The 11,154-nt window shown below is 35.6% G+C and overlaps 2 pseudogenes; both read left to right on the top strand.

Annotated features, from left to right (window-relative positions):
- Nucleotides 1–726: 726 nt before the first annotated feature.
- On the top strand, nucleotides 727–1,815 carry LOC100153914 (annotated as a pseudogene).
- Nucleotides 1,816–8,954: 7,139 nt separating this feature from the next.
- Nucleotides 8,955–10,036, top strand: LOC110258852 (annotated as a pseudogene).
- The last annotated feature ends 1,118 nt before the right edge of the window (nucleotides 10,037–11,154 follow it).

The raw sequence follows: 11,154 nt of genomic DNA, 5'->3' as shown, positions 1-11,154 counted from the left end.
AAGTGTGGTTAATTACACACAGGGATTCCAACATACTTGTTGAATAATATCTTCCATGTTCTATATGAATAGGACATATTAATTTGATCAATAATAACTTGACCAAACATATATTCCTTTAATTTTGCAGGCAACATGGCATATTGATATAAGCCTAGGCACTGGTCAGATAGATAGGTATTGAGTACCAGTTTTGGTACTTGTTAGCTGTGTAGTCATCAGTTAGTCATTTAATACATATATGCTAAGTTTTCTTATGTGCAAAATTAGGAAAATTATAATACTTCACAGGATTTGTATGAACACTAAGTGTGTCAACACATACAAAACACAAGAGATCTTATCACATAGTAATCACATAATTATTATATCTTGTTTTTGATCACACCACCCTAAAGCTTATGGATATGTCTAAAAAGATAAGTAAAGAGGATTTATGTAATACATTACAACTAAAGCAAAATCTATATGTTAGGATTGAACCATATCAATATTTACTTCTAGACCACAATATCTATATTTACAGAAAACACACAAACTCTTCACTGTGAAAAATAGTAATGCAAGGATTTGCCTCAAAAGATCTGAGATTTAAGATCATATGATCTAATATCACCAACTATTATTCATCAAATAGAAATCAGAAAACATCAGTGCTAATCGTGGCTTTTTAAAAAAGATCTCTTTGTATGTAAAGAACTTCTGGAATCTTTCTGAGTTGAGTAAATGGATCTGAAAAATGGATCTGTAGTGACCGAGTTTATTTTAGTAGGATTTTCTGTAGGATGGGAGCTTCAGTTTGTCTTCTTGGTGACATTCTCCTTGATCTATGGTGCTACTGTGTTGGGAAACGTTCTCATCATGGTCACGGTGACATTCAGTTCCACCCTTCATTCTCCCATGTACTTCCTCCTCGGAAACCTCTCCTTCCTGGACATGTGTCTCTCCACAGTCACCACACCCAAGATGATCAGAGATTTGCTCACTGAACACAAGGTCATCTCCATGTGGGGCTGCATGGCTCAGATGTTCTTTATGCACTGCTTTGGAGGTGCTGAGGCGACTCTTTTGGTAGCCATGGCTTTTGACAGATATGTAGCCATATGTAAACCCTTGCACTACAGGACGATCATGAGCCACAAGTTGCTGAAAGGGTTTGCTATGCCTTCGTGGACAATTGGCTTTATACACACCATGAGTCAGATGGTATTAACAGTGAACTTGCCTTTCTGTGGCCCCCACATCATAGACAATATATTTTGTGACCTTCCCCTTGTGATTAAGCTTGCCTGTATGGACACTTACACCCTGGAATTATTTGTCATTGCTGGCAGTGGACTGCTCTCATTTATCTGTTTCCTCCTGCTGCTTGTCTCCTATACTGTCATCCTGCTCACTGTGCAACAAAGATCATCTGGAGGGCTCTCCAAGGCTCTGTCCACGTTGTCTGCCCACATCTGTTCTTTGGGCCATGTATCTTTATCTATGCCTGCCATTCAGTAGTTTTGCTGGCAATAAAATCCTTGCTGTATTTTACACTGTTATCACACCCTTACTCAATCCTATTATTTACACTTTGAGAAATGAGAAAATGCAAGAGGCCATGAGAAAATTATGTTTCCAAAAATGCTAGCTCCACACAGAACTTCTGGATTTTAGCACTGTATAACCAACACACACACAAAAATCTCCTACTATTATTTTATCCCTGTCCATTTCTCCCTTTATGTCTGTTAGTATTTGTTTTATGTATTTGAGTGTTCCTATATGTTGTGCAGATATGTCGACAAGTGCAGTATCCTCTTCGTTTATTGATTCTTTTATCATTATTCAGTGTTCTTTTTACAGAACTTTTTCCTATCTCTGTGGTTTTGCTTTTTCCACATAAAAAAAAGTGTCATATGGTTGGATTCATGCAGTATGCAGAGATTTCAGATTGGCTCATTTCACTTAGTAACATGCACTTAAGTTTTCTCCATGTTTTTTATTGCTTGATAGCTCATTTTTTTTAGCACCAAATAAAATTCCACTGTCTGGGTGTGCCACAGTTTGTGTAACCCTAAATTTCAAAGCTAAAGTTTGAAACCTGAAGAACATTTTGGTAGCTTTGAAGTTTGAGCAATTATAAATAAAGCTGCTCTGAGCATCTACGTAATTTAAAAATCTCAGTCTCACAATATAGCACACCCTGTATTAAAGGAATCCTAGCCAGTTTTAAGGTAAAGTGTACATTCAGTGGTGGATAGAATTACACACCATTGGTAAAATATTATGTAAGATTTTTATGTCAGTAAGTGGACTCGAGCTCACCCACCCCTTGGGTTACAAAATATACACAATCTCTAAAATCATTTAAAATAATTTTTAAATCAATTATCATGTTGAAACCAAGTAAAAAGATCACACTTGAGTCCCAGTTTGAACCTTGAACTCCATTCCAGGAAAATAAACCAGCATTAAACCACTGACTACTGTGAGAACATCTACAGAATACCATTGCCTTGAGAGCTGCTAATAGAACTTTGAATCTGAGAGAGCATTGTGGACAAGGCTTTGTGCCTGAATAAGAATGGGAACTGATTGGCCACCAGGCTGAGACCTCAGATTTTGAAAAAAAATAGATAATTAGAAGAGAGCCTGATCAACAGAAGCAGACAAAAAGAAAAAAATGTGTCTCAAATTTGATTTTTCGTGGAAATGACAATAAATGCTTCCCAAACCATGTTGTTTGGTTTGTAATCAAATTCTTATATGTCCCAAATCTCAAGTGAGAATTTTCTTTTAACTCACAATTTCAAGGTGTTATGTTTAGGTAGTTGGCAGAAGTAAACAGAATTTTCACTGAAAAAAAAATTGTAACTTGAGAACAGATGTTAAAAAACAAAATTCAACTGAGTAAATTTGAAGAACTATTTGGCTTTATCACACAATTCATGCCGGGCAGAATCTTAGCTGACAGAGAGAAACTCTAAGGAGTTCCATAACATGGAGGCTTTTATGGTAAGGAGAATGGGACAAGGAAAGTAATATGCAAGTAAAAATGAAAGCTAACTAGAGGACAGTAAAAGCTGAGGTGAAGTCTGAGCTTAGGCATTTTCCACTGGCTGAGCTTGTTGCTGGACAAGAAGAAAATATTCCTTCCTCTTGTTAGGACAGTAAAGTGATTCCCCTTCCTGTTTGTTTATTGGTTTGGATTTTTTTTTTTTCTTTTTTTTTTGCTTCAACCCACACCATATGGAAGTTCCGGGGCCAGAGATGGAATCTGAGCCTCATGAGGCAACACCATATCCTTAAACAACTGGTAATACAACCCATGCCTCCACAGAGACAAGTCTGGACCCTTAACCCACTGAGCCACAAAAGGAACTCCTCCCCTTCCTGTTTGTGAGAACAAGGTACATCTCCTTCCACCCAGGTGAGTACCTGATGACTTCCTCTTTGGGTAGTTGAGGATGTGTGGTAGGCAGGAGAGCTCCCTTTACAGGACTTCCCAACTCTAATTTTAGTTGAGGATTTTTTTCATTAATTTTCAGACAGACTACACAGTTTCACAGAAACATTTTCAAAGTGAAAACTCAAAATTTAAAAAAAAAAAAGACAAACAGACAAAAATATCCCCAGAATAAATGAGAGTCAGGAGAAAGGGAAAAGACAATGCACAGAATGGTAGAAAGTGTTTATATATTAGGCATATAATTAGGGACTGTATCCAGAATACAAGAACACACAATTCCAGAATAAAAAGACAATTTGATTAAAAATGGGCAAAGGATCTAAATAAATGTCTGCATAAAAGATATACAAATGGCCAATATGCACCTAGAGAGATGCTGAAAATCATTAGTCAAGAGGGAAACAATTCAAATTCACAATAAGAAACCATGTCACACCCATGAAGATGGCTATAGTCAAAAAGACAGATAATAAAAAGGCCAACAAGGAACACATATATATTGCTGGTGGAATATAAAATGATGCAGCCACTTTGAAGAAAATTTTGGCAGTTTATCAAAATGTTAAACATAGAGTTGACACATGACCTAGTAATTTCACTCCAAATATTTATGCAAAAAAATGAAAACGTATCCACAAAACAAATTGTACATGAATGATTACGGTAGCTTTAACCATAATAATAAAAACTTAAAACATCCCTAACTCATTCAAAGCAACATGTATACAACTAGAGATTATCATATTAAGTGAGGTAAGTCAGAAAGAGGAAGACAAATATTGTACATATCACTTACATGTGGAATCTAAAATATGGCAAAAATGAACCTATCTATAAAACAGAAACAGACTCACAGACATAGAGAACAGACTTGTGGGGAGGAAGTGGATGGACTGGGCATTTGGGGTTAGTAGGTGTAAACTATTACATTTAGAATGGATAAACAACAAGGTCCCACTGTACAGCACAGGGAACTGTATCTAATATCCTAGAAATGACCCGGATGGAAAAGAATATTTTAAAAAAGAACGTGAAATTGGCATGCATTTTAAATCAACTATACTTTAATTTCAAAAAATTCCCAAATGTCCATGAATACATAAAACTAAAATGTGTTATATCTATACAGTAGAACATCACTCAGCAATTAAAAATTCCAACTCTCAGTTTCTCCTTGGGGAGGGAAAGAACTGATCCATGCTTCCAGCACTACAACTTCCCTGAGGCCTCTCAAAGAACTAAAATTTATCTCACACATCACTTCCGAGAAGTGAGATCCCTGTGCAGTCTGTAATTATATAAAACACAATAAAAACAGAAAGCAAAAACAAAAGACTTTGCATTTCCAGTTTTCTCATCGCTTTCCCTTCCCTGCTCCACCCTTCTCTACATCCGCATACATCCCTTTGTGGTACATGGATCTATGTGGGCGTTATTTCTCTGTGTCAACTTCTTTCTCCTATTTTTTTTTTTCCATTATGTCCTTCCATTTTTCTCCCTCTGTTCTCTCTTTTCCAACTATCATATTTCTAGCTGTCTGTCTTCCTGGGAATTTATACCACAGATAAACTTTCACACAAGCAAAATGTTGTATGTTCAAAGTCATTTATTTTCAGCACAGATTATAACAGGAAAAAAACTGTAAATAACATTATTTTCATCTCTTTACTTCTTTCTTCCACTTTTCAACACTTCCTACTACTTCTGTGGCTGAACTGGACACAATTTGAATAAAAGCATACTTGATCATATATCATATACTGCATTTCTTTTGTAAAAATTTTTTATTTTAATCTTAATGTGACAGATTATTTTGCTTTCTTCTTAATGTATAGCGAAAAAACTAAGTTGATTTTTTGTACAATTAAATATTTTTTAATCCATGTAACATTATTTAATTGAAAAACAAAAAAGATCTACATTCTACTATAGCAGAACACAGGAACTACACATTCAAAAAATGAATAACCATAAATACCAAGATCACAATAGAGAAATTCTTTTATTTACGAAGGCATGTCCCTAGACAGACTATTCTATAAGACATCAGGAAGATCTCTTATTTAAGGAGAATCATTCCTGAACAATTTCGAGTATAAAATAGTCTCTAACTCTTCTGCACAAAAATACGCAGTTAGTAACATAGTCGCCACTGACTTAGTGTTGCAAAATGTTGTTCTTACTAAATATCAATGCCTTCTCATCACTTCTATGAATTTTGTAAGATTCTAAAATAACCTCTCCAGGTTCTCTACTTTCACTGTGCTTAATAAACATATGTTCCATTCCATTGTCACTGTCACTGATGAAATGTCAAATTCTAAAACCTAATAAGACCTGTGTGGCCTTAGCTGGCTTTGAACATTTAATGCTTAAACTATTTGAGTCTTTTCCTTTGTCTAGTTCTAGCTGACATTCTAATAATTCCCACTGGAAGCACTCTACAGGCTTAAGGTAGCTATAAAACCCCAAAGCATATCCCCTCTTGCATCACAACTTGTAGAGCAGATTTCAGAATTTATGTTATTTCACCAAAAGAACATATATTTAAGAAAACATTCCAGAATAATTAATCTCCATTTCATCAGAAGGAAGATAATAGCTGCTTGTTTGTGAGTAGCACTGTTCCCCAGTGAGGTGAAAATTTTCTCTTTCTTTATATTTGAAAGAAATTGAGAGGAAGAAGGAATAGAAAAAATACTGTATTTGTTTCAGACATTTGCTGCCTTAAAAATGCATGAGAATAGAATAATGTGGCAGGGACAGAGAAAAGGTGAGCTCTAAAATCAAATATATTTAGCACTTTCTATCCTATCACTCAAATATATCACTTGCCATAACATTATCTTAAAGGAGCTATAACATTTAATTCAACTATTACAAAAAAAGTAAAAATGTGAATAGATTTAGGTGATTCACCATCTGGATTTAAATTGGGGTATCATACAAATGATTTTTCCCCTGACTTCACAAGTTTACAAATCTTTCGGTTTCCACAATCAGTGTGCATAAATGTTTTCTTTTGTATATAGTCCTAACATGAACCAATATAAGGCTCAGAGTTAGGGATGTTAAAAAAGAAAGACTTGATTTACAAGCCATAGCTGAATTAGATAAGAAAACTTTACATGGACACTTCTTTGAAACTCCACAATTTCATATCATGAAATGATTCAGATTTAAGCAGCCACCATCTCTTGTGGAATTACCTTCAGGGCAGTTCCTAAAGATCTACTGACATGGTGTCCACTTTATAATTTTTTACTAGCAGGTGTCTAATCACTGAATGTTTCTATTCAGCTTAAGTAGATGTAAACTGGCTACTAAACATCTCATTTGATCTTCCTATCAACCATGTGGAGCAGAAATGTGGCTCCATCGTTTCTACTGTATAGGTTAAAAAAATTAAAAACTAAATGAGTTCCCCAAAGGTATACAGTTACCATATTGCAGAAATAGTAACTTAGGTAGAATAATTCATGGCCAGGGCTCTTCATATAATATTGATGATACTGTCTAAAGTCTTGGAATATTAAGGGACGGTAGCAATGTGTATTACCTAATTTAACTATTCCATTTAATGTGTAAGTTATTACGTGACTGAAGATTTGTGCAACTGAATAAAGTTGAACATACAACTTTAGTATCAATTAAATATTTTTGATCCTTCAGGCTGATCCATATTTTTCAAAACTTATAAAATAGGTAATAGTTTAGTATAATAACTTAAAATAGAGAATCAATACAGTATCATAAACCACATAATCATTTTTGAATTTTCATTAAATATATTTTCATTACCAAGTGTGGTGTTGAGATTTATTTTAGAACACAAAGATAAATCATTTCATTTTTATCAGAATGAGTTAAAAGCAGACAAAATACGTGAGAGAATGTGAAGTAACTAATGAGTGATTGAGACCAAGTAAATTTCAAAGGGGGTAATATTAAGGAGAAGAGGGTTAGAACTGAAGGCCTGGTTAAGCATTTTCAGTCTGTAGAAAAATCCATTCTAAGGGAATATTTAGAAAGCACCTACCATACTAGCTCTACTATGGAATGAGAAGAAAAATATATTATCTCAGAATTAATGGAAAGACAGGTATTGAATATAATGAAGTAGAATGTAAACAGAGAGAACAAAACAGAAAAAAAAGTGTTAAGACTGAAAGAATGTGACAAAAAGAAGAAGTAAGAGAATGAAAAGGAAGCAAGCAATAAGGAAGGAAGAGCAAGGGATATGAAAAGGAAGAGAAATTGCATGAACAAAATAAAAGAATAAAATTTAATAATAAAAATATATCTTGGTGTAAGTATTTGGGTTTAACTTGTTTGGGGTCCTCTATGCTTCCTGTATCTGGATATCTATTTCCTTTTTTAGATTTGAAAAGTTTTCAGCCATAATTTCTTCAAATATATTTTCAATCTCCTGTTCTTTTTCTTCCCTTTCTGGAATCCCTATTATATGTAGATTGGCATGCTTTATATTATCCCATCAAAGAAACTAAAGAAAATATAAAAAAAGAATCATTGAGAAAATGAGTGTATTAAGGTAGAATTAGAAGGAAGAGAATAGGAAATTATAAAAAAATTTAAAAAAACAAACAAGAGGAAATGAACTAGGAAAGATTAAGGAGTGAGATACTAGGATGGTGATCAGGTCCCCAAAGAGGAACTAGTCTGAGAGCAATCAGAATCTAGGCTTGCTCCATGTTGCCTGAGGATGGATGCTGTGTGTCTGCACTCTGAGAAAGAGAGGAGGGATACAGGTACCCTCTCTACTCATGCGTCTTCAGTGCCAGATGTGTTCTTGCATCAGCTGAAACAAGAAGGAAGGTTAGAGATAATGAAAAGATTCAGTTCTCTATCCTTGCCTACACTGACAATCCTCCTTTGCCTTATAGGACTAGAACAAAAGGCTGTCCCGTAAGATCCATTGTTTGGGGCTATTTTAGGAATTCATTTTATAAAGAGAAATATCCTTCTGAGGCACACCTATCCTCTATCTCTGTGATGAGCACCATTTGAGAATCATTAGAATAGAAGGTATGCACATGAGAATGGGAGAAAAGAAATAAACATAAAATGTTAAGTAGCATGGATTTCAGGGAGTTCCCTGATATTCCAGTGGTTAAGCCCAGGTTCAATTCCTTGTCTAGGAACTGAGATCCCACATCAATCCGCTATTTGCCACAGCCAAAACAAACATACAAACAAATGAACAAACAAAGCGGCATGGAAAACAAGATGCATATCTTCAAACCAAGAACTCAGGATTCTATGGGAATGGAAAGAAAGAAGCATATGCAAAATTTCTTTGCTTTATGGAGATGAAGAAGGGGACCAAATTCCAGCAACCAAACTAAGCAGTAGAGACAGTGCCACACTAACAAGAAGAACAATGGGAACTTGACACAGTTAATAATGATTTGTTTTGTTTTAATTAGGAGATCCTTAACATACTTAGCAAAAATAGCTAAGATTCCTACAGGAGCACAATTACATACAAGCACATGTTTAAACAGGAATGAAAGTGTGGCTATAAAAACAGTTTCTTAGGGAATCAGGAGATAGAAGAGTAGAAAGTTAACTAAAAGCATAGGAGAGTTATGGGGCATAAGTTGTTTTCAGCTAGCAAACTGTTGGCTGTGGAAAACGTTGTTTTTATTTGGAGAGGAGCTATGGAATAGACAAAAAGGTGCTTATAATGCTTTGTATTACTAAATATATTTTTGCTCTTTGTTCTTTTGCAGACTGATCAGTGATGGAGAGGGAGAACAACACAGTAGTAACTGAATTCATCCTCCTTGGTCTGACTCAGTCTCAAGGTACTCAACTACTGGTCTTCACTCTAGTCTTAATTTTCTACCTCATTATCCTTCCTGGAAACTTCCTCATCATCCTCACCATCAGGTCAGACCCTGGCCTCACAGCTCCACTCTACTTCTTTCTGGGCAACTTGGCCTTCCTGGATGCATCCTACTCCTTCATCGTGGCTCCCAGGATGCTGGTGGACTTCCTCTCTGAGAAGAAGGTGATCTCCTACAGAGGCTGCATCACTCAGCTCTTTTTCTTGCATTTCTTTGGAGCGGGGGAGATGTTCCTTCTTGTTGTGATGGCCTTTGACCGCTACATTGCCATCTGTCGTCCTTTACATTACTCAACTATCATGAACCCCAGGGCCTGCTATGCCTTGCTCATGGCTCTGTGGCTTGGAGGCTTTACTCATTCCATTGTACAAGTTGCTCTTATTCTTTACCTGCCCTTCTGTGGCCCAAACCAGCTGGACAACTTTTTCTGTGATGTGCCACAGGTCATCAAGCTGGCCTGCACCAACACCTTTGTGGTGGAGCTCCTGATGGTTTCCAACAGTGGCCTGCTCACCCTCCTATGCTTTCTTGGGCTTCTGGCCTCCTATGCAGTCATCCTCTGCCATGTAAAGGGACACTCCTCCGAAGGGAAGACAAGGCTCTTTCCACATGACCACACACATTATCATTGTGTTTCTCATGTTGGACCTGCCATCTTCATCTACACTCGCCTTTCAGAGCCTCTCCAGCTGACAAAGTGGTCTCTTCAACTGTAACTTTCTTATGAATCTGAATTTATACTTTCGCAACAGGAATAAAAGCTTCCATAGGGATGGAGCATACGGTTTGCTGGAATGAATAGGAGAGGAAGTTCATTTGGAATTATTTATTTATTTATTACAGAATCAGTCAATCATTTAGCAAATAATGTATTTACCAATCATCCCCAGGCACTATTCTAGGTATATGAATGAAACACGTAGAATTCAAGGTCTTGTTGGGTTTCATTCAAGTGGATAAAAATAGGTTAAACTATTAATTGAAAAAAAACATAAGATATGAAGAGAGCACTCTGAAGGAAATAAACATAATGTTATAATAGAGCTGGATTGGTAGTTGGTAGTTACTTTATGTTTGCTTGTTGGGCAAAATCTTATCAAGTGGTTTTAACTGATACTCAGATGACTTGAAAGAGACAACCATGCAATTATCTGAGGACAGAAAATTCTAGGTAGAGAGGAAGATGTACACAGATGCAAAGATCTTATGAATTTGGTATATTTGAAGACCCTAAAAAATTGTTTAGCTGTAGTGTAGTTAGTGTGTGCAAAAGTTGGAAGAACTGAGCTGGAGATATTGCTAGAAGAAAAAATTCATGTATTTTAGATGATGCCAATAATTTCAATTTATTCAAATTTCAAAGAGAGACTATTCAAAGATATTAAGTAAAAGAGTAACCAATGTTTCCCATCTGACTTACAGCAAGAGCCTCAAGATTCTGAATAAAGGGCTGTGTATAGTAAAATATCATTAAGTAGAAAGATTCATTCTGTTAAATATTTTTATGACATTGAAAGACCCAAATCTTGTTCTTAATTTTCTAGAGGGAAGAAAATAAAGTTGTCATATTCCCTTGAAAATTTCATGAAACTATTTAACTTGATATTGCAAAGTTTTGGAGAGTTTTGTTGTGATTTCTAGTTGTTATTTTTTAAATCTTAGAGAGGAGTTTCAGTTCACTCAAAAGTCTTTTCACTCTGAATGCAATAATGTTTGTGTTTGGTGTGCCAGTAATTACTGGACTAGTAACTAAACTGTCTTGGTTATTATTTTTTTTAATGAGAGTACTATAAGGCATTGGGTGTTTACAAAATCATGGAAAGTACTGTA

Source organism: Sus scrofa, unplaced genomic scaffold, assembly GCF_000003025.6.
Source record: "Sus scrofa isolate TJ Tabasco breed Duroc unplaced genomic scaffold, Sscrofa11.1 Contig498, whole genome shotgun sequence".
Classification (NCBI taxonomy): domain Eukaryota; kingdom Metazoa; phylum Chordata; class Mammalia; order Artiodactyla; family Suidae; genus Sus; species Sus scrofa.
This window is presented reverse-complemented; position numbering and strand designations above follow the sequence as displayed.